The sequence below is a fragment of the Struthio camelus genome, chromosome 1, assembly GCF_040807025.1.
Source record: "Struthio camelus isolate bStrCam1 chromosome 1, bStrCam1.hap1, whole genome shotgun sequence".
Taxonomy (NCBI): domain Eukaryota; kingdom Metazoa; phylum Chordata; class Aves; order Struthioniformes; family Struthionidae; genus Struthio; species Struthio camelus.
The window spans coordinates 126,199,549-126,227,265 of record NC_090942.1 but is presented as its reverse complement, the minus strand read 5'-3'; the positions used below and the strand labels follow the sequence as shown (position 1 = coordinate 126,227,265).

Sequence of the window (27,717 nt, the reverse complement as noted above, 5' to 3'; positions counted from 1 at the left end):
ACCATAACAACTATTTCCTAAAAAAGAAAAGTATCTGTCGATATAAAATAAGACAGGTGGATGAATGATGGAAAGATGACAAGCGATCACCTTAAATGGAAAGTACAAGCAATGTAGCTAGTCTGCTCATATGTCATTCACAGGTATAAGTCTATGCAAGCCAGTTTTGCAAGAGTTTGTAGTTCTGTTTCATGTGATTGTGCTTCGGCCTCAAATCTTATTGGCTTCTGCCCACAGACTTGTCATCTCTGGAAACTCCACCTTATGCAAAGTGCAGGCCCTTGGAGGTCTGTGAAAACACATGGAACATAAAAAAGGCAAAAACGATCTAGGAAGCAGGGAGAGAGAAAAGAAGAGAAAACAGGAGAAGACAAGAGGGAGAAAGAAATTTAAGACAAAGGGAAACAAGAGAATAAAGAAGATTAAGAGAAGGGAAAAGTCACAGGAAAAGAAATAGGAGAAGAGCCTAGATAAGGAAATTTGTTTTTAATTACGTTTATTGTAGTTCTTCATGCACAAAATTACAAATTGAAAACAATATAAACAGCTCTGCTGCAGGCGTGGTAGGAAACAATCCATAAAGCAAGGAAACATTATAGGGGAGCTTGTAGTAACTTACTGCATTATTCACTATGTAATAATGGCCCAAAAGAAATTAATGAGTCTTTTTTCAATTAGTATGGCAGATAACTGGAAAGACTTATAGGCTTCTTTGCTCTATATTTTTTACCTAAATAACAGATAAAAGACAACCAAGAGCTTTAGAAGTTGGTTGTAAAAATACAGAGTTAGCTATGATCTGTGCAAGGGAGGCACCCCTGCCCCAGAGCAAGACTCATCATAGCAGGGAGGGTATATTAATGTAGCAGGAGACAATCCTTGCTCAGAGAACTCAAAGAAAACAGCAGAAAGAAAAAACAGGCAAACTGTTTTGAAAAAGAAGAGAAGAAAAGGTTAAAAAAATCAAAATCCCCAACCCCAACAAATTCACAAATCCACAAACAAAGCTTTCAGCTATTCAGATAGTTCAAGGGGCAGACGTGACCGGAGTAGTGACGGTATGACAAGTTTTGGCAGAGTAAAGTCATGCTGCTCAAAGGATTTGCATTTGTCTCCGTCCTGATTATGGTTAACTAGGACCCAAATACAATAACCTTTCACAGTCTTGCCATTTCTATGCCACATTTAGAGCTTTCCCCCATACTCCTAAAGCAAGCTGATTTTATTTTCTTTCTTGAAAGAAGGAAAAGTCAGAAAGGCCTTTGACCTGAAGAGCTGCGTGAAGTGCATCTCATACCCTCACCAGGTTTCTTTATTTCCCTCTAGAGTTTGGATGATGATCACAAAGATTTTTCTTCTCATTTCGTTACTACCTATTTCTACCTTTGAGCTTTTCTAATTTAGAAATCTATGATTCTTCATTATATTCATCTCAAATCTCTAGCTGATGGATCTTTCCCGATAGCAGCTACCAAAGCTGGCATCATTAACAGGACAATCAAGGAGAAAATCTAGATACGTGTTAACAGGCGGATATTCTTTCTCCTTAAAGCACTGACAACGTATCTTAAAAGTTCCTTGTCAAAATGTCCTTGGAATCTGTTGAGTGTTATCCTTGCCAAACACATTGTCACAAAACTTCTGCTTGTTTCTAACAAAAGCCTCTAAGCTGGTTGGTGTGATTTCTGGCTAAAAAAAAACAAAAAACCAAAAAAAAAACAAAAAAACCCACGACAAACTATCAATATCCAGTAGCAATATAAAATCATAATATGGTATCTACACTCACACAGGGCATGTGTGTGCATACGTCTATCTGTGCGTGTCTGTATCCTGCACAGTGTGCCTTGGCACCGAAGCTCTGAGCAGTGGCACACCTGCCATGTTGAGAGAGTGGGGCACCTCACAGAAGGAGTTTTACGAGTCATCAACCTACAGCGATTAATTGGCACAGCATGCTGGCAGAGCTCAGACCAGCCCCGGACTGTTGGCATTGGCATATTGTGCATCTTTTATGCAACCAACTGCCTCCAACACTCATTAAACACACGTGTCTGACTGACTGGTCGAACACAATTGATGCACGCTACATTCTGGAACAGTCTGTCTCCTTTTATGCCCTTAACCTGCTCCCATAATGCTATATTTCTCTCTTAAAATGGCCTATCAGAGCAAAAGTGTGTCCATGGAAACCTTACTTGCTTTATACTAGCTATGTAGTGTGTTGCTACACTTTCACATCAGATTTGCTACCAGTGCTTATTCACTTGGAATGAAACAGTAAACTTGTCTGGAGATGTTCTGAATTATTCATAGACAACATGTACAAAGATAAGTCAGGGCATGAGATGTACCTCAGTATTGAAGCCAATATGGTATTTAAAAGCGAATGATGCTCGTGCGGCTTTGTGGGAGAGCTGGGTCTCAGTCACTGTGAATGACTATGAATTTGGTAATATTCAGTTAAGACCTGCAAGCCAACCTTTGACAACGGAAGCCAGGGAAAGTTTTGATACTGTAGCTGTCTTTGCCTCACTTTTATTGTAAATATAGCATTAAGGTCTGAAGTCAGGGAAGATTTTATATTTAGACTTTTGAAGGAACAGTTTTGTGGAGGCAGCGAGGCAAATATGTCTGATAATACTTAGATAGCTAATTACTTCATTATGCCTATGAAGGAAGCAGGAGTTGCAGCCAGAAAACTATACATGGAAGTTGGAAAAACGAGTCAGTTCTAGATTCCAGTCAATTCTAGATTTGTTATCATTTTTCACAGAATAAAGGTATTTTCATGATACAAATATTTGTGCCTTGCAGTAAGTTCTGCCTTCCTCAGAAGTCTGGTACTGACAGAGCCAAAAGCCGGGATTTGTGAACCATTAGTGGAGCCTGCATTGAAAATGATGGGCCCAGTTCTGATTGCACATCACTCCAATACTGCTCATGTGACTATGATTTATAGTCTGAGTCCGTGGGCTCAGAAATGGGCCCATGATTTATAAAACCATCACCTGCCAAGTAGTCACACTTTACTAAAAACACATACGTCTCTTACTCTGAGAACAATTGAGAGAGTTTGCTCCCGGTGATCCTCCTCCAGGCAGTATGGAGCCTGGATGGCAGAGCAGACAGAAACTGGTAATACGGAACTACTACTGGCCTTCACAGACTCCAAGAGTTTGTCCATAGGTGTCCCATCAGCACTGCAACAACAGGCACTCCACATCTGAATGGTTGAAAGGCAACATATTTTTGTGGTAGGTAAAAATGGAAGGCGAAGTGATTCTATACTCAAACCAGTTCTATAAACATTGGATGAGGTGGTCAGCTAAGCTCTTGTGTTCCTCCTTGTGAAATATGGGAAAAATTTTGGAAATCACAAAATCTTTGAGCAAGAAGAAACTTGGCTTTGACCCAGCTATAGTTATTGGCAGACTTAGGGAGGCATCCTAATTTGAAGACTTCTGTCACAAAAGCAAGGTTCCATGTGCCACAGCGCAAGCTAAAGTGTTAAAAAAAAAGAGAATTACCTTCTTAAACCACTGTAAGTTTACCAATTTGACCACTGGGAAAAGACTTTGTTTATGAATGACATGTTCCTATTTAAATGAACTCAAACTCCCCTCTATGCTATCTTTATTTTAAAATCAGATTTATAACCGTTAGCAGTTTTTCCCTGAAGCAGCTTACAGCTCTATGCCATCACAGTTGGTGTCTGACTTTAAGCTGTCAGTAATGTAGTACTGCAATATGTTTTTAACTCGAATTATATATATCTTATATTTAAATGACTTTAGAATTGTGTATAGAGCCTTGTTTTTAAACACTTGTTCTCTTTCTGGAGATTATGTACACGTGCACAGTTTGTTAGGAATCCAAGAATTTTATAATTCTAATACTCCTACGGAACATGACTAAATATTCAGCAATGTTTCAAATTAAGTTAGTGCCCCACCCTAGCAGATCAGCTCTTCAAACAGCCTACATTCCTTTACCTGGGAGTGGAAGGAAATCATGAAAAAAAGTAAATAAAGGAGTGAGATGGAAAGCATTTTTGCTGTGTGATTATCCTGATTCTCAACTTATATTCACTGAGAAACAAGAGGGAAGAGCAGTACTAGAAGTGCCTCTCAGTCATGGCAGGGAAAAATTACTTGTGGATCAGTTCTGTCAGTGGTACTCACCTTGACCAGTTTCTTACTCTAGTAGGCCCACTGAATTCCTTAGAGGGAGACATCCCAATGCCTTATGCTTTAGAAGCGTAACAAGTATGAATGAGATGATCCTCACAACAGCAGTTCTACCAAGCTCTTACTGTGGGATGGAGCAGAGGGGAGGAAGGGTTTTAAGGGCATCTTCTCTCCCACTGTACAGAAGAGCATTTTTCACATTCAGCTGGTTCCTCTGTACTACTCCTTCAGGTAGCACTAAGCACGAGAACCAGCAAGTTCCTGGCTCCCAGTTTAAGTCTTACCTATTTGGGGTGCAGGAGGGGGTCATGTCTGCATACACATGCGTATTTGAGCATACTCATCCATCAATCCAGATCAATTCAGATCACTTCACATTTACCAGAACAATATCCCAATGGCCAGACTTCACCTCCAGGCTATCTTGGAGGGAATAACCCAGGAATTTTGCAAGACTTTCCCTTTCTTTGCACCGTAATGATGTCATTGCCATAAACCAGACTGCTAGTAGATGAACTGCTGAATTTTGCCACATACTGAGCAATGCCTTGACGCATGTTTCATATTTTGCCATTTAGTTCAAGATGAAACTCACATGTTTATCAGTCATACTTGAAAGTGTTATTGCTGTTCAACAGAGATTTTTGCATATTGAAGAGACAGTCTGTGCTCCATCCACCCGCTGAATCACTCACACATTCTGCTTTTTAAATGTTAACATGTAATGATGACACAGCAAATTACATCCTTGTAAAACAAAAAGATAATATTTTTCCATCAAGAGTTCATAAGGCTGTGACTAGCCGATCAGAAACGGCTAGCAATGGCACCTCGTTAAAGGGCTGGTGGTACTCCAGCTCCTCGAACAGACTGTCTAATTTCCAGTTTTTAAGTTTGAAAAGAATAGAGCATGTTGCATAAAGATATTCCACTCCTGATCATACAATAATAGATATTTTAGAAGAGCAAAAGTTTTCTCAGTTGTAGGAAGCTCATCTTATGTGTGGTTCTCATGACAAGAATCTTTGATCACATCTATGCATGTTTATTAATGGTACTGGGAGATAAGGCCACCCCCAAATCCTCTGCACCTCCAAAAAGAGGCACATATGACTGAGGGAAACTCCACAGCATATGCTGCTACTTACTTACTTTGACTTGACATTGATGGATGCATTCAAGTATTTACAAGCTGCCTGATGAGATGACTCAGAAAGTTTGAAAGAAACAGCGCGGCTGACACCCCTGCTTGAAGGGGGAGGAAGTGGGAGGGAAAGATTGCCTTGAGATCAGAGTTTGTGGTTTTTTAAAGTGCTGCTGCTTCATGAGCCCACTCTTTGTGCTGGAGTAATTATGTGGGTGTACCAGAAAAAAAGGCTAGGCAGCTTGAGCAGCTTGAGAAAGGTCTGACTGTGGGGAAACCCAAATTTAAAAAGCCCCAAGAAGTGGAACAGCTCAGGAGTCCTGGAGAAGGACCCACAAGCAGTATTTGCAAATGCCTAGAGCAGTTACTGGAACGGTCCTGCGACGCTTCGGCACGCAGGTCAGCTGTCCCTGGTGGCGAGCTCACCTCTCCATTGCCCTGCCTCTACAACTGTTCCCTGCTGGCCGTGTCCCCTATGCCACGACAGCACATGAGACCCAAACCGGCATGTTTGCCCCTTAACTCAAAGCCTGCTTTAGCTGAGGGCTCTCATGACCACATGAGAACGTGAAAAGAGGTGGGGACTGGCGGGCCAAAAAGCCATCCCGTCCATTTCCACTTCTGCCCACTGTGCTCATAGCTGGCTGCAGAAGCGAATGCGGCCCCATAGCCTTGTTGTGGTTCCTCCCAACAGCCAGTCTCCTCGCTTGGGGGCAGACGAGACCTGCAGCATGGCACTGCGCAGCTGTGCTGGAGATGGTGTCTGTCATCACTGACTTTTTTTAATGAGCAGAAGGCAGAAAGAAATGTGCATCCTGTTCTGTGAGTTGCCATTTTTGAACTGTAGGGCAGGAAATACCTGCCTCAAGCTGGGCAGGTGCTCCCATGAGCCTTCACACTTAACTCTTTCCCTCCACTCTCCTGACAGCTCACATGCTCCTGATAGAGCAACAATTTAGATAAAGAGCCTAAGGAGCTGGCTTTCTCCACCTATCCATACAGGGGCGATGCACCTTCACCTTCTCTTATACAGCCTACCCATGTCACTGTGCTGGGAAGGGAGGTGCCTTTGTGAAGTCAGCAGTGAAAGAGGAGAGTGTGGTTAAAACTTTGACCTCATCCCCATCCTCAAGAGGGCAAACATCATACAGTAACCAGCATGGAAAGGAGAACAAGTGCTACTGGGTAAAGGGCTGGCACGGCTAACTCCCAAGCACTAAGAGAAGGAAAAGTCAGTTTTAACTGTAGAATGCATGCTACCCCTTAACTCAGACCTAATGGGTAGACCTAAAACGTACTTCAACACAACACACCAAGAATCTGAATTTTTTTTTTTTTTAATACCTCACTGTTTTAAGTCTTCATAAAAGCTCCTTCAGAATCTCTTTCAGGCGGCTCCAGAAACAATTTGGGAATGTCTAGAGCATCCTCTGCCTGCAGCTTACATTAGCATGCCTGGGCAAGCTGTAAACTGGTAGTGGGGGACGGTGTAGAAGGGTTTCTGTGGAAGTGGGAGCTTGACCTCAACTAACCACCTCAGGACCTACCCAGGTGCTGGAGCAGAGGCATACCCTAACATGCAGAAGGAATGTAATGTATAGGAATTATTCTCCACCCAAGGAAATATCACATGATACTATTTATATTCTGTTATATCCTCTAGGGATATGAGCATCCTCTGAATGCTTCCTCTTCCCTCTTAAAAAATAAAGGAGAGATTGAGAAACTACTGGAAAACCCTAAGATGGCTGTCTTGTTATGATGAAAAGAGAGTATTTATCTTTCTAAAAAGTTTTTTGTAAAAAATCTCTAATTGCATTACAAGATATTTTATTTCCCTGAAATTTTATTTTTCTGTCAGACTTCACTGCAAGGGATATTTTTCTTGTCAAATTATATGTAACCACAAAAAAGGCACGTTTGCCTGAAACATTATGGTGGTGAAATTTCATTTGGAATGAAAGACATTACAGAAATGTAGGTGTACTGTTGTTGTTGAAAATAATTTTATGTAACAGAAAATAAATGGACTTGTAGAATTTTTTTGGAAGTGGGATGTATTTATTACTCATTCCCCAATGCCTACTGAACTAGCTGCCCCTGACAATGCCAATGGGAAAATTTTAGTGGACTGCAGTGGGAACTGATCTGGGTCCCTGGTACCTAAACTTAATTTCTCCTTTCTTTTAAGAATACAAAAGAGTAGCACTCTGACTGGCAGAGTGCAGTAAGGAAATTAGCTTAATTGCTAAAGCAATTACCCTTAATACAAAGCATGACACTTAAATAAAAACTAGGAGTAAGGAGCCTCTAGCTGCAAAAAAAGCTTTATAAGGTTTTAAAATGTTCTCTCATGTGCATATATGCTGTGTTTTGTACAGTAACCATAAAAATGATATGGTTGTGTTATACCTTTCAAGTACAAGCAACCTGTTTTGACTTTGTAGCATTTGGTGAGTCATTAGAGTAACTGATCTTACTAAAAGCTTTATCATTTATCTTGTTCTTGCCTAGATCACTAAAAAAGTCTTGAGTAAGGTATGTGCCTCGGAAACAACCTAATGTGTCTGTCCAACGTCTTCCTGAGGCCTGCCATGTGCTGGCTTGGGTGGTGGGCTTGCTCTTCTTTCCTTTTACTGCACTAGGTGCTGGCTCCAGTCAGCCTTCAGCCACTGAATATGCTTTCTCCCTTCCCCCTTCAAATGCACCGAGAGGGGGAACGAGCGTATCTTTTAGCTCACAAATGGCTTGGATGCTGCATCATTCAGTATAACTGGAACAGCACCCGGCTGAGTGCAGTCCATCTGGCCAGCATGAGGTCCCAGCAAGGGTATGTCTGGGAGCCTGAGTAGACCCAGGCACTGCTCTGGGCATGGGTCTCTGGGCTCATTTCCTGCCCAGGACCTGCCCACCAAGCCCATCCGCCTGGCAGTACCCCACTCCGGGGCATGCCGAGCCCAGCCACCTCTCCAGGCACTTCTCCAGCTGATGCACAGCTTCCCTTTTCAGCTGAATTCTGTGCAGGCCAAGTTAAAGTGAGTGGACATAGACACCAAAAAGGCTTTGCCCAGGACTTGTGATCACACGATCGCTATCCTTAATAATCAGCCACCAGAAGTGAAAGCCCTGTATAGAAGGAAAAGTAACAACAAACCTATAAATAAAGCATTGCATTCCTTCTCAATGTCATGCTTTTTTCCAAGCAAGTAATTAATGTTTCTGCAACAAGGAGGTTATCAGCTAGTGAGTGGGAAAGGAGAAGCCTCTCGTAAGTATGAGGGGGTTACGTTGCAGATGACATACTGCAAAAAGAAGTATTGCTCACATCCACCTCTCCCCAAAGATATGGCACTTCGTATCCAAAGAATGTGAGAGCTCCCTGCATTATGTGATCATTTCATCTCTGAATCTAAACATCTGTGCATTTTATTTACTTATTTTTGAAGGCTGAATAAGCAGCTATGTGTGCAGAGAAGCAGCAGGGTATACATTCACTTTATTGTTCATGGCTTCAATCTTACTCTGACTGGTTCTGCATGGTTTTTGCTGCTGTGTACCAGTGAACTCTTTGACAGAGTCTGAAAGCTCATCAATAAAAATAACTGCAACAAGAAAGGAACAGCTCTCCTATCGTGCGGCACTTTCAAGTTATCTCTTGATAGCAAGTGGTCAGATGTCACCACTATAAAAACGCGATATTCTAGGATAATGTATAACTTGAACAATAAATCCAGTATTGTATTCCAAGTCTTTCACATCAGATATGCAAGACCCAGTGTCACTGCTTTTCCCTTCAATTTAACTGGGGTTGGTCTGTCTGCTTAAGCTGAATGTTCTTCTGACTCCTACTCCTTTCTAAAACTAACCCACTTCATCTGCTGCCTGAATAAAAAGCTTCATGTTAGTCACGACATCTTCCTGCACTGTTTTATTCACAAAGTTTGACAGAAAAATACCCGTTATGAAACCAACTTTTAAAGTATGATGAAAATGGGTCTGAACCTGCCTGGGCAGCTGTCCTGTGAAAGTTAAGGCAGCATTAAGAGCTCCAGTGCATGTTCACCCCTACATGACGTGTTGCCAGGCTTAGGTACCCATTGCTCAGACTAAAGACCTTCATGTGGGGTGGACCAAAGGCCCATCAAAACCAGTACTTCATCTTTGACAGTAGCCAACAGTAAGTGCTTTGAAGGGGAACAGGAGAAGAGGACAAGTAAACCACGATAATTCCCTCCACATACATTCCCACCTTTCTGCAATCTGCTGCTTAGAGTGTTCTTGAGCCAGACACTGTGTCCACAATTTTAATGGCTGTTGAGGATCCAGCAGTTTGTCTAGTCACTTTATGAAGCTATGCAGACTTTTCACTCCACGGCATCCTGCAGTAATGAGTTCAACACATTTAACGGTAATACAATGCATAAAACACTTCCTTTAGTTTGTGTCAAACCTGCTGCCTAATAATACTGGAACAGGTTGCCCAGAGAGGTTGTGGGATCTGCATCCTTGGAGATATTCAGAACCAGGCAAGACAAGACCAGGATCTAAGCGGGCCCTGCTCTGAGAGGGAGTTGACCTCCAGAAGTCCCTTTTGACCTAAATTATGCCATGTTTCTGTAAGTTCTCAGGGTGCCCTCAACCTTTTTCAAAGAGAAATAATGAATCACTTACTTTTCAGTTTCTCCTTGTCCATTCACCATGTCATTCATCATGCCTCAGACCCCTATAAAACAACAACCCCTCTCTGCCCTTGCCAGCTCTCTCTTTTCCACACTTAAGGCAGGGAGGTTATTCTTTTTAGCCTCTCCCCATATGGAAGGTGCTCCACACCTTTGCCCCTCCTCGCCACTTTTCTCTGAACCTTTCAAAAATTCTATTACACTCTTTCTGAGGTGGGGAGGAGGGACCAAGGCTCTACACAGTGTTTAGGAAGTGAGCAAACCAGGCTTTTTCTATTATGGTATAATGATAGACTGTTCTCTAGACTTCTCATAACAGTCCCAAACAGTCTGTTTGCCTTTTTGAGACCCACTGAGTCATGAGCCAATATCTTCTCCATAATGACTCCTATTTCTCTTTCTGGAACTTGCTCTTCTTTGCAGTCACATCTTATAGCATCCCCAGTCCCCTTCTTTCCACATGACTTACCTTCACTCTTGCATTGCCCTATTAGTTGCTATCCTATTACTATCAGGTGCAGTAGCACCTGATAGTAGTTTGTGGGGCTGTATGACAAGCCAGATTGAGTTTAAGGCTGCAGCTCCATGGTAGCCCCAGTCCATCTGACCACTGGCCACCATGGTGACCTCTTCTGCCCTGTCCCCTGCTACACAACCCTGACCCTCTCCAGTAGGAGCTTGGGAGTTCCTCTAATGGTGTGCTGTCATGCTTCAGAGCGCTCATCCAGCAGAAACTAGCACCACTAAAAAAGTAAAGGGTAGTTTTCTTAAAGGTTAATGCTTTAAAATGGCTCTGTGAAGGATCAGAGAACGTCAGAGCCAACAAAAGGGAAGGAGTGGTACTGTGGCATAGAGGAAGACGGTAGGACCACCACAGTGAGCTGTTACATCAGCTCAGGCTGCTGTGGGTCTGCAGCTGTAGACACATGTCAGAGAGAAGCCCCTGAAAGCTCAGAGCCAATAGCAAGGAAGACACTAATGAACATCTTTCCTTCTTCCCTTCTCACATGGAAAAGTGTAGTTCTTTTAACTGTTACTGATAATAAATATAATATGTCATGATTACATCACACTTTCTCCCAAGAGATCCCTATTTACTTTGCAGAAAAACTGCCCTCACAAAGCTATATGAAGTACATAATGTAGAAGCCTATTTTACAGATAAGTAAACTGAAATATAGGGAACTAAAACTATGGGATTGGGTCCATATAGCCCATTAGCAGCAGGCAGGAAACAGGATGGAAAGGTCTCAGCATTTATTAGGGTCTCTAAACAATAGAAAAACTGCTCATACAGAGGGAAGAATTCCTCCTTGCAATACTGCAGGGAAGGACTGGTAAGGGAGGGGAGAAGCCTGATGCATCTGTCTAATGTAGCTACCTAATTCCTTTTTGTGCTTTTCAGGTATCTCATGAGTAACTGAGAAAGCTGTCTTATCTTGTTGTAGTATCTGGAGCCTTTCCTCCAGCTTCTCTTCTCTAAGCAGGATGGGTCAGGTTAGATCCCTCACACAAACTAAGAAAACATTTTTCCTCCTGGACCAAACTACCGTCTCAGGACTCTCTTCACGGGAAGTCTGAAAGAAGTAAGCCCTCTTCTTCCAATAAGTAGGAAGGAGATATCTTCCTCCCAACCAAGAGTCTTTGCTCTCCGGCTATGCATCTACTACCAATCTGCATGGGCCTGAGTCACGAAAGTATTTTCGTGTTTAAGGCTAGCCCAGTTCAGGAAAGGACTTCCATCATGAACATTTGCACTCACTTGCAGACCCCTTGAACTGCCAGTGACACCTTGTAGAAAACAAGAATCATACCTACATGACAATAAAAATAAAGTGGACCACTCTGGCAATAAAGCAGCAGTTTAACATCTTTGGTGAGACTTTTGTGTTTGTCTGTGGTATTAAATAATCCACATTTTTGTATTTTCTTACTTAGGAAATGGTATTTGTTCATAGAATTAGAGACTGGAGTCACAAGAGAGACAAATCCAGACTCTGTGCGCAACCTGAACATTGTCATTTCCTGACATTTGCTTAAAATACATTCCTGCACTGGTTTATAGGTGTCGTTCCTGCTCCCCCCCCCCACCCCCCGCCGCTATTCGACATTCTGAAGTATTTTAAAAAGAAAAAGATGTAGAGGGAAAAAAAAGGACTTGTCTTACAACTACGGCAATGCCAATCCTATATACCTCAGAACATCTGCAGGAGAGGTCTTCTTCTGCACACTCTAAAAATTGTAACTACGCAAAGACCACACTATCAACAGTCGTTTCTAGGTTTTTCAGAACCTGATCCTAACCTTCTGAACTGCCATCAGGAATGTGGACTGGCCCACCAAATGCTTTCCACCAGTAGGTCCCTAAGTGAGTTAGGATAAAAGGCAGGTATTACTGTCTCCATTTGTCACGCACAAAAGGGTACTGGTTTCTAGAGAAGTCAAGAGAAATCTGTGCAGAGAGGTCAAAAGCAGTAAAGCGCTTGGGTCACCTAAATCTCGACCCATCCCAATGGCCTCACCATGCCATTGTTGCCTCCTATGGAGTTTTCCATCATTAGAGGGCACCTTCCTGTATTACCAGAAGAAAAAGCTGGAGGCCTTTCACTTTGCCAAACAATTTTTTTCCATCATTTAGTTTAATTATACATAAAGCACAGCCTACATTTGTACCAAACATCACTAAAAAGAAATGGTACCATCTGTACTCTGAGAGGCTGTAGCTCTGACTCAGCTCCTGCCAGCTAGACCTTTAGCCCACGACTGCTGAGCTCTGCCTAAGCCAGCACCGAGGGCTCCTGAGCATGCCCAAGGCACAGCTCCAACCACACCACATCACCTCTTTCCCCTGCACATCTACCATGGAGGACGTGGGGAAGGCTCCCACTGCTCCTGCACAGCTAGGAAGCAAAGACAAATTCGGTTTCAATTTCCAAGCTCATTTCACAGATTTTCACACCCCTGTGGCCCTCTTTTGTCATGAGAAGAGGCAAGTTCTCTCCCCTGGTTCAGTACCAATCCTAGTTTTCCTGAGAAAAAGGAGCCTCAGGCCACCTCTCATGTGATTGCATGTTGTGCTCCCCACCGGAGCAAGTGAGGCTTCTCCAGGAAGGCCTCATCCTGAAATTATTGTAGAGAAGAGAGCTGTACAAATTGTTTTTTTATTAGCAAAAACATTATGTATGCTGCAACATGCTTGGCTCCAGAACCCGAAGATAGTGCAGGATGCGGGAATTGCCTCCCACCCTGGCTGCTAACCCAAAACCACATCCTCTCTCTCAGTAACGACCCATTGTTTTTAACTCTGTTGTCTACTACAGACCATAAGAATGGTGGACGTCCCACTCCAGGCTTAAACGGCTCATTTACTCTGTTATGAATACCATGCTTTGGCAAAGTGGGATTTTTCAGTAGCCTGCAACCAGTCAAATCACAGCCTCTGTCAGAGGCTGGAAGCCTTCTGCTTCCAGCGCTTCAAAAATGTGTTCTTCAAAACAAAGAAATACAAATATAGACACATTTCCCCTCCTTGTTTTTAATTATGCTATGGTCTTTTCGCTTTCTCCAAGCTGAGATGGCTTAGCTCAAATCTATACACTAATATGCATATTTTCACACAGAGGCAATGTTTAACAAGTTGAATTCAGCCCAGCTGAACAACTTCTATCCAATAAGCCATTGCTCTGATAGGTTCTCAGTGGTTAAAACCCAGACTTGAAAAGAATTACCTGGAACCCTTCATTATAATGGTAGCATCTGCAGTAAATACAGAATCGTGACAGAGTTATAACAACACCACATTGAGCCCTACCTTCGTATATCAGGAATCCCCCTAAAGCCCAGGTCAAGTCTATCCTTAGGTGACTAACTAGTGAGCATTCAAAACATTCAATTAGCAGCTCCTGTGCAAGCTCTGAAGAAGCTAAGTTTCTACAGGGAGTATTATTCTCTGTAAAATTGGATAAAACGACAAAAAGAGCAAGCTTTTTTATAGCTGTGATGGAATTATACTCTCATCTACTCTAACAAAAGGATGAAGCTCAGAACAGTCAGAGTTGACAGTATAAATTAATCCTTCTTAATATTTGTCTTGCAGTTTAATCTCAAATGCCACTAACCTATGTTTAAAAACAATCAACTGGTCTCTATTTCAATAGTGGTTTTGTATGCTCTAGAATCAATTTTCCCTATTTGTACTCTCTTCCATCCCTTCATGAGTTTAATCGCCTTATTTCAAAATGTGAAAGAACTATAAACATCAGAAAAAGCAAACCTTTCAGCCATGAGGCTGAGCGGAGACATGCATATCAGTAAACACATTTCCTGAGTAATAGCACACTACGCAGTTTGTAAAATGCAATTACGCAGTAGCGACTCTTATCAGGAAACGTATTTACACTGAATTCCTTGTAGCAATAGATCAAAGAACTTATTTTACTGACCTACATCTGTACTTAATTGTACAGCAGTTTCTTACATAAATAAGCAAATCATCTTCCTTTTTCTGAATAATTTCCTACTAATGAACAGCAGTTTTCCTGACATAGATGCTTTGGAAAGATTAATTTTTGAAAACCAAAAGTGGCACTTGAATTTAATATAACTTATCCTTGGGAAACTGAAAACAACTAAAACATTGGCTGACTGTAGAGGAAAAGAATAGCATGCACAATGAGGTGGCCGACCAGAGAAGAGAATAGCAGGTAGCTGTATCACAGAAACAGCTAGACTTTTTCTCTTCTCTATTTTCTCTTTTGTCTCTACCCATCCATAAAACTGACTAGAAAAGTGTAAGTAATAGCCAGGAGGCAGGGGAGGACTCGGAAGGGTGGAAGTCTCCCAGATCTTGGCTCCCACCCCTTTAGCAAGCGAGGCCACAGGGTTTCTGTGCTTTCCAGCAGTCCAACTAGACTGCCATGGAGACAAGACTTCTGTGCAGCTCAGCAGCAGACAGCCACTCCTTTTTATGGGGGATTTGAAATATTTTGTTTTCACTCTGAACAAAGAGACAAACAGCGTGAGGGCTCCCCGCGTCGGATGCATTGCCTTTGGGCTGCTGCTCTCCACGCAGCCCTGCTTGTTTAGGGGGCCCGAATCGGTTGGCTGCTTCAGCACAGCTGGGGAGACCTCAGACCGGGTTTGCAGTGATTAGAAGCACACTCCGAACAATGTCAGCTATGGTTTCCTGCGATTACGTGTGACATAACAGTGGTAGGGATGGCTCCCTGGAGCTCCAGGTCAGCTGCCCCAGCCACAGTGGAGGGGTAGCAGAAGAAAAAGGGCTAACACATAGATGGATTTACTTGGGGAAGGAGGGAAAAGGAAAATTGTTCAATTAATTGAAAAGCAAGGGTTGGAGGTTTCTCAGCTGCTACTAGAGTTTCAGTGAAGAAGGTATTGTCGTTCTGCAAGTGCAGGGGAGACTGCCTGGGTGTATAGGAAAGATGTTGCTGTGACAGCTGCTAAGAGTAGTCAGCCTGAGGAACTACAGGGATAAAGTTTTATTCAGGACTGAGTGAGAAAGTCCAAATTAACACAGCAGCTCCAGGAACCCACCCTTCTACCTCCTATTCTCTAGAGCTGGTAAGGACATTTTTGACAAAAGAATTTTTAGTACAAAATATTGACTTGTTAAAATGAGTGGTTTTTATGGAAATACACCTGCTGGAGTGAAACTTCCAAGTAAAAGCAAAAGCTTCTATTGCTCCAGGCACCGTAACTGCTCTGCCAGAGCTGGACCAAGGATTTCAGTCTCAGGTGTGCTCCTCACAAGCACTGTGTAGTGGGAGGGGGAAGACTTCATTTCTCAAGTCCACCCACTAGAGTGGTTTCACTTTTAATAAATGAAAAACACCTGGAGCTGGGACATGAATCTGAGTCTCCCCCATTCCAGAGGAGTGCCCAAACCCATGTCCATACAGACAACCGCTCTCAGAGAAGAACAAGCAACTTGTATATAACCAAGAATATTTGGGGGACCCATCACTGAGCGGCCGATAGACTGGTGTCCAGGGAATGCCTCCTGGCAAGTAAGGAACCATCTCAAGTGAAAGAAGGACTTAAACTTGCATCTCCCATATTCCTGGTGCAAAGCCCAAGCAGCAGGCTAGCACATAGTCCAGAGCAAATGTTTTCTTTTCCCTAACTGGAGACTACTTCCAGAAGTCTGTTTCATCTTAGCACAGCACAGGAACATTTCCCATTCAGTTTTATCATCTGATAAATTTGTTCTTGAAAATGGCAGCACCAGTTAGACTACGGATAATAGTAAATCCTGGATTATCTCAACAATTGCTGTCATTACAGCTAATCCAAAAATGCAAGACATTCACTTGTGTTAATCCGTCTTTTAGACCAAGATTTTTCTGTATCTGGCACAGGCTTCATCTAGATAGAAAAATAAGTCTTCTTGCTTGTTTATGCTAATAACATCAGAGAAGGAAAATAATCAATTCAAGTTTAAATTGTGAAGGAAAGCATTTTGTACATTTTAAATAGTTTAGCAAGCTAGCAAAAACATAATACAGTCTGCAAAGTTCACAAAACCTCACACTCTACTATCCATGCTCTGTTTTTTTATGGAGAAAGATATGGAACGTTTATTAGTAGAATTGCATATGGAGGTTAATCTGTGTCAGTAGACACTACCATATGTGGCGGGCTGTTCTGTCATTTCTTACACATGCTCTCTGAAGTCCCTGATTGACGTTTACAAAGCAGTGTAGGAAAGAGTCATGCATTTTCCATTAATCTACAGAGGAAACATGTGGCTACGTCCTCTGCATGTTTTTTGAAAATCTCCATCATAAATTACATTGTTTAAGCATTTTTTATTTTCAGTGAGTGATGACACAGAAGTAGAATAAAAATTCATTATGTTTAATAGCTGAGTTTACAGAATGTTTTAGGATATTATTTTTACTTGAAAGAAGGAAACAAGCTTCCAGCAGTAATCACAATGGCAATCACAATTTGAAGTTCTGAAGAATAATTTATACCTGTATCTACCAGTACCAAACACCCTGTTCTATTTTGTTTTATGAGTAAGAGTATCCGTAATGTAAAGATCTGATAGCAAAGCTGGTTCGGGAGGCTGGTTGCTTCATCCGTTATTTCCCCTAACCCAGGACACTTTGCTGCTGCGATTTGGAGTGCAGGCCCAGAAATACACGTGTTGGAGGGATGGTAGGAGCTTCCTCGCGCAGTCGGCCCATTCCCACTGCCCCAATGTGCGCTGGACGTGTACGCCAGGGCAAGGCCCGTGGTTGGAGGCCTAGAGCTAAACAGCTTCCCTTGCAGGTGCTCCCTGAAGGAGGAGCAACCTCTCTAAATGTGCCACATCATTGGCTCTCGTTCTGGGATGACATGCTATTGCCCATGAGCAGTTATCAATAAAATCAAAATATTTGGACTCCATTTCCCTGAGAATAAGGAAGGCCACATAAGCTGGAAAATATGTGCCAATAGTTTTGCGTGGGAAACAATCAAAATATTTTAGAACACTGACTAAAAACATTGGTCAAATTGTTTTAGATTAAAAAAAGAAAGGCTGTCATCGTACTTCATTATTTTCTACAGCCCAGGCTGTCTGGCCATGCTCCTTTGATGCAACACTTCACAATAGTATTTTCTTTCTTATTATTAATTTAAGTAAACACTTTTTTCATGGGGGAAAAAAACAATTATTTTTTTCCCTAACTAGCAGAACATTTAAAAAAGTATTAGTTACTACTGTTGACAAAGAAAGCGATGTTTAAAATGATCTGTCAATCCATATGTGCTAAACTGTGTTTTGAAATATGTTAGTGTGAGTTAACTAACACATTTTAAGAACACTGCCATTAATTTCTCAGTCCTCATATGTCCTACAGTAGTTAATGAAAAAGAAAGGACAAAGCCCGAGATATATATATACCAAAAAAAAAAAATCCAATGGAGGTTGATGGATATAGTGATCCCAAAGAGGCCACTGTTTTCCACACTGACTATATATGACTTAAACCTCCTTTTATATAGGGTTTCTGGGGAAGGAGAGAGCCTATGATATGCTGTATATGTTAACGTCAGGTGAACTATAGCCTATTTTTAAGACCTGAAACTAGCATTTGTGATGAACAGGTTGTTCATTTAACATGTACTGGCTTACTAAGTAAAGTAAATTAAAGACTGAGGTGGCAACAATGATAAGCAGTAAATTTGTTTGTTCAGTAGGTAGCTGAAATGTGTCGGCTCGTGCTTTGATCAAGTTCAATTGAGAGGTTTCAAAGTACACACAGGAAATGCTCGAACAGATAAACTTTGTCCCTAAAGGTTCATCCCAGCCACTTTTCAGCCTTCTGCACTTTGTTATCTGTTTCGACAATCCTGTAACTTTAAACCCACAGAATCCATGGAGAAAAGTGACAGTGATGAAGGTCAAGAGCTGACTTCTAGGGTGATGGACAAAGTAATGTCTTGGTCTTAAAGGAAAGGCTATTGGGTAGTTTTTGGTCCTAAAGGAAAAAAAAAAAAGAAACAAACATTTGCTTTAAAGGTAGTTTAGGTGGTAAATCATTACCGCAAAATAACATCCCCATGTGCTGTGGAGATCAGTACTACGAAGCCTGGCTCCCGAAAGGTCTCTGCATCAGACTTGATTGACTTCAAACCAAGGAAGTAACAGGCTTTCGCTGAAACTTTCCCCATGGTGAGACTTTTACAAACACTTTCTTAGAAGTGGAGTTTCTGTCATCTCAAATGGTGCCTCTTTGCACTGCAGCCTAACCCTCCGTGAAAGCACTGTCCAGTAGGTTATTTTCATAAAACTTGTATGAACTTGACGTTTTTTGAGCGAGTTGGTTGAAATTTGTCAGTAGGTTCAAAAGATACCAGGGTGTGGAACTCATGGAGATACAGGCACATGCAGCATGCTTGCATAAGCCTCATTTCTGCAAGAATCAGGAGAAAAAGTTGCAGCAATATAAAAATAAAGATCTGAGCAGGCATAATTCCTACAAAATACCAGTTGCTAGCCAAAATTCTGTTTTTGCTGAGGCTGAAAGCAGAGCGGAGAGGTATCATTCTGCTAAGTGTTTAGGAACTTTATCCTGTGCTATTTACTTCCTGAGAAGTAAGGACATTTCTGAAGTAAAAACATTTATTTTCCCTCCAAAATAAGGACTTTAGTGTCTTCTTATCCTAAGAGAGAATAATAAAATCCCCAGAAATTGAAAGAGATAATAACATTTTTCTAATGCTAATGGTTAATTTAATTCATGGCAGTAATACGCATTTATTCATGAAACTCTAGTGCTGTTAGAGCTGACTTTTGTCCATCCTGTGCAGCATTTAAAACTGGCAAGTTATTTCACTGTTATGTATCTCAGTGCAAACACAGCTACACAGATCAGAGCAGTAACTACCTCTATACGAAGAAAAAGTCTTTGTGGCAATCATACTTTAGAGTATTCCAGCCTGACCCTGAAGGGAGTTAACTATAGCAGAATCACACTCTAGGTACTGAATGTGAATTAACTACTAGCACACTTAGTATACAGCATCTCATATGTAAATCAGAAGCTAACTTCTATAAAATCCCTTGCAAAAACATGTGGCTGAGGTGGGCTTTTTAATATACTTGAAAAAGAACCAGTTTACTAAAAAAAAAAAAGAAAGAAATCTAAGAATAGTAAATCAGGCAATTTTGCAGTATTGAGGAATATAATTGTTTCTTATTTTATTGATGACCTATGGTGTCATAAAAACAGAATTATTTTCTTATCAGTATAGGACCAACCAGTAAAACCTGCTGTTTGGTAGAGCACTACCCCTAACCCAGGGAAGTGACCAGCTGACTGAACAGCAATGGCAAAGCTGACTAATCTGCTAGCCTAAATCATTTCTCTTACATAGTTCACTTTCATAAACAAGTTTACTTTGCAGCAATTAAACATTAGAAACCTCAAGTACAATCCTAGAATCCAAATATCTACCTCTCTCCATTTTCAGTTTTGCTTTGCTTTTAAACATTATTTCTGGAAGCTGTGTCTGGTTCCACCTTGCCACGTCTCTTGCAGTCTTTAAATCTTGTGACGTGTAAGATAATTCCCTTTAAAAATAACATATCCACAAACAAAAAAGTTTTTATTCTCTCTGGGTACTTGGGATGGTGACCGTGACTGCTGTTAATTACTGCCCACATGCTAATATGCTGTGGTGGCTATTGTGTTTGCTACTGAATGGCTAAATAAAAATTCAAATGGCTACTGCATTTTTCTTCTGTGAACTAGTATCTTTCTCCCCATTCTTATTGCTGCACTGTCTTCTGGACAATCCCTTTTTGCTTAGGCTATTTTCCTGACCCCTTCACTGTCTTACCTTCATTTCTTGTTAGAAGACTTTCCTGCTGTGAAATCTAGAAACTCTATTCCTGCCCCCAGTAAAATCTTACCTTAGAAAGAACAATTCAATCAAGAAAAAAAAAATAGAGATGCTTAACCTGATAATCAGCACTGCTCTTTCACTTGCAATTTTCTTACATAAATTTCTTACCTCTATTAGGAATGGAAGCTGTTGCAAGTAGAGATTTTGTTCTCATCTTTGTCAAAAACACATAACACCAATTCTTGATGTAAAAATAGTTCCAAATTTAAACCAGAAGTAAACCGCAACCTGAAATTGTTTTGGTTTAGAGCTAACAATTGTGCTGGACAATCGATAGTAGTTTTGCCTGTAAGGTCACAAGCTCAGCTTCTTGTTTGAGATAGATCAAAAGTACTCCCAAAATAAACTTTCTTATAGTATTTCTGCTGAAACCATAAAAAGGGCTAAAGATGAAAAATCTTCCAAGCCTGTGTGCCAAGGCAAGAGGTCAAAGTGCTTGTACAAATTGGTAAAGAAGTCGTGTTTTATGAGTAACACTGTAGTTACGGAGGTTTGATTTCTGTTTGCAGGACAAGGTTCTCCCACTGACGGAGAACCCACCAGACACAGAAAGAAAGGGATCTTTGTCCGAAAAGCACCATATGACACGCACGCCTCATGACAGCCTGCCTGACGCACCCGGGACTGCCATCTCCTGGGACCTCCAGGCTGTCACTGAGCTCCACTCCTGTGAGCTGGACCCTTCCAGCCAGCCCTCACTCAAACATGCAGCAGCAGCCTTCAAAAGCCATGGACATGCTCAGGCCAAATAACAGAGAAAAAAAAAAAGGAAAAAAAGAAAGAACAAAATACAGCCCCCTGGGCAGTGCTTGGCCAGGCTGTTCTCAGCGCAAGCCTATTTCTAGACTACAGCAGGTATCTTTCTCAGAGTTGAAGGGCTCTCAAAGGAAGCATCTTTTTTTTCCTCTGACGTCTCAAATAGAAAGTTAAAAATAAATGAAATAAATCAAAGCCTTTTGGCTGCTGCTGTTTCAACTGATGCCTCCTTTGGCAAAACACAGGCTTGATATGGTGCGTGAGAGCTCTTCACAAGAGAAAATGGGCTTCTTCATACAAAATTTTTATAAAGGCAAATTTCCTTCCTTATGACTTTGAGTAACGTTTTGCTTTTGAATGCCTCTATTTCCCACCTAGCTGTGAATATCTGAAATAGCTCTTTCATGCAGTAAGGAACAACCTAACAAGTTTAAGCTCTGCAAGACCACATGGGGAGAGGGGGCAACACTGCTCCTGGAGATGAACATACAATCAACCAGAGTAAAAAGGGATGCCTCAATTTTCAGCTGCATATAGGTACCCAAACCTATGGTGTCAGCTGCAGTCTTATTAGATCTGAGAGAAAATCCATAGGCAAAAGAAGGTAAATTGGATTGACTTGGGTTTTATAGGAATGGTCTTACCCCAGTTAGGCAGTACAGGGATTAACTGGATGGATAAATGATGCTAATAAATGGATGGATGGATGGACAAATATCTCCCTCAGCAGAGAACTGGGGAAGAAAATAATCACGCTGGGGTTAAAACTGTATCAAATTGTTGGTTTTATTTGGAGAAAGAGGCACAGAAGACATTGGCTGAGAGTGTTGGAGGAGATGGAAGGTACAGAAGATGACTTCCAGGAGGGAGAGAAGCAGCCAGCAAGCAAGGAATAGAGGTAAAAGAAACCAATCACAACACAATGCCCTCAAAGAAATTTAATTCAGCTCTTTCAGGGAGTGGAAATTTAGTTCTGCCTCCAAGGCAGAAGCTAAAAGAAGAGTTGGATAGGCTCATAGCTCTGTTAGTTACAGAGCCAGCAGAAGAAACTGCTGAGTAGATAAACTTCCCTGTCACTATAGGAAGGCAGGGGGGATTCTTCATTTATAGGTGGATCAAAAAGAACCAAATAATTACTGAAAGAAGCAAATGTTCAACACTATAACTGTAAGGGAGGTCTTCCCCTATTAAGTATTTTAATGTGCTTTTGCAAGAGTGGCATTTTTCACAAGTGCCATTAATAAAAAGCCACCTACAATCAGAGACCATGTAAGGATTCAGTCAATATTGCCCTTAAGGCATTTCACAGAAAACTAGAACAAGCTTTTGATGGCATAATAAGGTTTACATACAGAATATTTTAATAAACGGAAAAACGGAAGAAAAGAACAGCCAAAGGCTGCTGCCCTAATGGTCAAAGCCAGTGTATGAAGTACATCATTCCACAAAATCTATCTATCTCGCCAGCCAAAATTTCAGCCTGAGAGCTCTCAAGAGTGTCTGAAAGCAATCTGTACAGAGATGGCCGATCAATAAAGAATGCAAATCTTCAAAAACTCTTTGAGAAACAGAAGTAGATGAAGAGATCCTGAAACTTGTGGATAATAACAATAAGGGCAACATTAATTTGCCCACAGAGACCCGCTAAGGACATTATTCATTCAGTCCTCCCACAATTTTACATCCAAGGCTGGGAGGTGACATCTTCTACCTCATGAGCACTAACAAAAACTAAGAAACAGCATGGTCAAGGAGAACGAGGGGCATTAGCCCTAGCCTATAAATCGACTATGCACAACTTCCAGTCACGGCCAAAGGGGGCCCAGCAAATCACCTCCTTCTCAGTTGCATTCTCCTAAAAGTACAGATGTAGGAATCACAAATGGAACATGAGCTTGGGAAAAATCTGGTGGCCATTATTACTTTCTTTAAAACACAGAGTATCTAAATGCACTATTTTGGAACTGCCTCAAAATAATATATTAAAGAGAAAAAATATCTGCCTAGATATAATTTTTCAGGTGGCAAAGGGGCTGCAGGCACATTTCCTCCTCTGCATGCAAATGGCCCTGCATCTGTGTCACCATGTTGATATGACACACATCATTCTTTTGCTGTGGAGGAAGTCTTCAAGCAAATTGCATTAGGGAAACTCTTTCCTCCAGCTTTGTCAAAAGCAAAGCAACCTTTGCAACCCACATTTTATGCATACCAATTTAAAAGAGAAGAAAGAAAAACTGTGTTCAGCCTCAGAAGGAAACACAGAAAACATTTATTGCCCTCTGCTGAGGACAAGACCCTGGACAAAGCCATCCAGATTACTAGTGCAGGGGCTGGGACAGCATGCTCTCAGCACTCCTACCCGTTTTAGGAAGAGAACTCAGTAGTACACAGGGCTGAATTTAAAGACATGGGGCGGTGATTAGGGGAAAAAATGGTCAAATAGCAGTGAGAACGGTTAGGACTGAGAAATCAAGGAGAAGTTCCAGAGGTATTTTACACGGGGCTCATTTAAGATCGGTATTGAAGGAGCTCTTAAGGTTCACAGCAGATACCAAATGCTGATTTGCCTGAGCAAGAGAGGTCATAGAAAATAGTCTAGGCCTCCAACTCTCCTCCCCACACCCACAGGCAGGACAGAAGGACTCTTTACTTATCCTGAGACAAAGGTTCACATATTTTGTTTCGCAAGGTTGTGTTATTACCAATGATAGGCCCTAACTCTGTCCTGGACTATAGACCTCCTGGAAATGTCTTGTTTATGAACTCTTGCCCTCAGTTCCCTGAGACAGCCTCACTACTGCTCAATCTGTAACTATCGCATCCATTTTTACCAGATGTGGTCAGCCTGACAGAGGAGGGCACACAGCCACAGTTTAGCATGCAAGAAATTAAGCAGTTCATAGTGCGGCATGCGACTTGATGTATAACTACTCTACTATGCTAACCATGAGTCTGATGCATTGGTGAAACAGTGCCAATCGCACCACTGTATAATGGAGGCAACAGCAGACTGTCCTATACTTTGCAGAGGGAGATCACAGAATGACGCTAGTGGTGTCACAGTGAGAGCTGCCCAGCCAAAGGAGGTGGCACTTGGTCAAGCACTCTGCCCAGCAAGGCCTGGGGCAATCAGCAGTCACAGAAGGAGGGGATGGCTGAGCTTGGCAAAGACACGTGCCAGAACTAATACAAAAGTGGGCCTGTATCACTGTGAACGCCGTCCAGGCATTGGACGTTGCCACTTTGGACGCTTTTCCATTCAAAAGTCTACCCTGGGTTCATGCCTGTTGGCAGGTGCGGGAAGGAAGTCGTGCCAAGCGGTGTCCTTTGAAGCCCATGCCGGTGGGCACTGGGCTGGGCTTCTTGCACAGCACTGGAGCTTGCTGGGTGCAGGGCGGGGGCCGACGTCAGGTTTCTTGACGTGAGACACTGCTCGACCGATCTCCTGTGGACACAGGGCCCTCCTGCTGCCCCACCAAGAAGCTTGGTGAGTCTGTGTCCAGGGCATGGAGGGAGCCTGTCTTCTTCGCTCATTGGTCCCCCCATTGCGGGGTAGTCCACCTCACTCCACAACCCAGCGCAGGTCTAGGAGACAGGGAGAACAGCACAGCCCTGGCTAGCCCCAGGCTTCCTGGCCCTTGGAGAGAAAGGCGGCAGGCCCTGTTACACCATTCTTCAATAATTGACTAGGCAGGCACTAACAGCTTCCCTCTCTGTTGCAACAAGCAAGGCAAACAGAAGCATCCATCTTTGACATTCCTGCAGGTTTTCTGTAATGGATCACTTTTGATTAATTAGAGAAACAAGTCTGAAACAGCCTACAGGATACTTATGTGTGCTTGTGTCACAACGTGAAACAGGAAACTGCATCTCTCTCTCTCTCTCTCTCTAAAATATGAACATAAAACTCTTTTCACTTATTGTTTCCACTTTTGCAGTGCTATCCATATAGAAAAGAAAAATTTATTTAACATATTATTTGTTATTGTGCTAGACATAAAAATACAAAAGATTATTTTGTTTGGTTTCCCTTTCCCTCTCTGACTCGTGAGCTTAGAGCCATTGCCTGGCAAAATGTAAGAAACACAAACACATAGCATACAATTTTCCTGTAGGTTTACTGCCTAGAGTTTCATGAGATAAAAATCAAGCCAGGCTACTAACCTACTACAGTGTGTTACCATTCCCACCACTGAAGACTGCTTGCAAGTACAGATCATCTTTGACAAAGTCTCACATCTGCATAATCCTGAATGTGATAGTGATATCAGCTGGCCCATTCAACGTTAATTCTAAATTCTCTTGAACAGCAATACACACAGTGATGAAAGCTATTTAAGATACTCATTTGGAGATTTTGTGTTAATTTTCTTATAAGTTGCCCAAACAGCAAGCATTTAAAATAGTCTCTGAGAAAACAACTTTCTCCTTTTTTTTTTTTCTTCCTTAGGAATTAGTCTAAGGCCTTGCACACTTTCCCACGCTTGCAGATTGCAGGTTATAAATGCGTGGGAGTACTGCAGTTTCGATCAGTCAGGTAGGCTGGGTTTCTGTTAGCTGGCTGCATACCTTTGAGCCCTATCAGCACACAGTGATCAGTGGAATTCCTAGCATTCTTGTCATAGCATCAGAGGCAGTACTTTACAGAGCAAATACCAATGACCTGCTGTTCTGTCAGGGCTCTGTACTTACCTTTTATTTTCAAGTCAAAGGTTAGGCCTATTTATGTAAATCCTCAGCCATGGGCCAAGTAATCTGACCTCCTGGTTTTCATTCTCCTAATTGTTTCAGGTATTTTTCTTGAAAAGTTTGGTCAGTTAAAGCTAGGGATTTTTTAAGGCGCCTTTGAAGGGCTCTAGGGGCTTTCGTAGCCCACCCAGTTTGCAAAGTAGAAACATCAGTGACCTGATGCCCTGGGCACTTATTTAAAATTCATTACCAGGAAATAAGGTTTTGATATATAGCCCTTCCACTCTGAAGAATATCTTTGGGAACACATGCATGCCATTTCTTCTGTTGGATTATGTGATCTCTGAGGCCACACGGAGGGGCAACGATCAATTATATTCCTGTTTGCCTTTCGTTTCTAATAAGAACAGTATTCAGCTATAGATATTTTTGACTTTCCGCATGCTGGCCACTGCTTACAATTCCTCTGTTACTTCACAGATTGCTATGCTGTTTTATTCATAAAAGGCTGTCCAAAGCTGTATAAACATGAAAAAGAAACTTACTAGTCTTCAACCATTTTCCCTGAGATTCAGCACTGGTTTTATCTAATTTTAAAAAGCAAGATGAATATATTTGAAATAAGAGAGAACTATGGCTAGTTTGCTTGTACATAAGGGAGTACAACTACACTAGAATTTGTCCTACCAGCGTGGGCACAGAACCCACGTGTTTCTCATATGATCCAGATTAGCAATGGATATCTCCCTTGTGGGAGTTTTCCCCTCCCCTTTTCAGGTACATTAGAACTTGAAACCTTTATCAGATCTTTACTTCCTCTTCTGACCATAGATAATCCACATAAAATACACAGAATCTCAGAATCACAGAATGGTTGAGGTTGGAAGGGACCTCTAGAGATCATCTAGTCCAACCTCCCTGCTCAAGCAGGGTCCTCTAGAGCATATTTCCCAGGATCACATCCGGATGGGTTATACATGTTTTAACATTTCGGCATTTATTTATGCACTGTTCTTGCTCCCATGAAATGTCACTTTAAGGTGTGCAGGAAAAAGAAAAGGGTATTTTGTTTAAGAAAAAGATTTTGTTTAAACAGTGCTGGTACCAGGGCCCGGGTTGTCATCTGAAAGCAGCAGCTCTAAATTGGAATTTGTCTTCTCCATTTTAGGCCCATGGAAACTGAATGCACAATCAGAGAGCTGGAGTTTCAGCTTCTGGGACATTCATTATACGCCTAATTCTCTAGGTGTATTCCTTTTAATTATTGGAGTACTCATTTGTCTGCTTCAGGTGAAAGAGTGATTGCAAGAAACTAGGCTAAGTGAAAAGCACCATTTACATTCTATGTGCTATAGCCTTGAATTACAGTGTTCATTTTTTCAACCCTCAGGTAACTACAGTCTCATTCTGAGGAAAACATATAGTTCCTGCATCCTGTACTAGTGACAAAAGAACACTGAGAAAACATTAAGGAAGGTTGCGTACCTCCCTCTGAAACTGTTAGTAGCCAAAATGTGTATGTTGGTCTAGATTTATCAGAAATTGCTCAAGCAAACAGTTGAGAGACCGAGGCTTAAAATAATGACGCTAGCAGGTAGAAATAGAAGTCAAACTGTCAGAAAAGGTGAAAATACAGGCAGGCTTTCAGGCCTTTGCAAAATGTGGAACCCACACTTAGGAAAGAAATTGTTTCTCAGGACTTTTCCCCTCCTTTCACGATTTCACAGGCCATTTCTCTCATTTATAATTGCTCAACATCTCTGCAGCAATTGCAGCTATTATGTACATGCCAAATCCTAAAAACAATTTTATTTTATTTGAACTGAAGGAGTCA

The 27,717-nt window shown here is 41.8% G+C and overlaps 2 long non-coding RNA genes across 7 annotated transcripts in view; one reads left to right on the top strand and one right to left on the bottom strand.

Annotated features, from left to right (window-relative positions):
* Positions 1-27,717, bottom strand: part of LOC104147124 (uncharacterized) — a 139,376-nt gene that overhangs the window by 43,967 nt on the left and 67,692 nt on the right. Inside the window, exons 1-2 of one of the 6 annotated variants that reach the window (XR_011135724.1) lie at positions 20,544-20,938; positions 18,571-18,940 (exon numbers count right to left, since the gene is read on the bottom strand). The exons of 4 other annotated variants lie outside the window; for them this stretch is intronic. This is a non-coding gene — a long non-coding RNA (uncharacterized lncRNA). Of the gene's footprint in view, positions 1-18,570; positions 18,941-20,543; positions 20,939-27,717 lie in introns of those variants that run through there. One more of the 6 variants, XR_011135722.1, reaches the window with a different exon arrangement.
* LOC104147125 (uncharacterized) overlaps positions 1-27,717 on the top strand; it is a 72,025-nt gene that overhangs the window by 12,875 nt on the left and 31,433 nt on the right. The window lies entirely within an intron of this gene.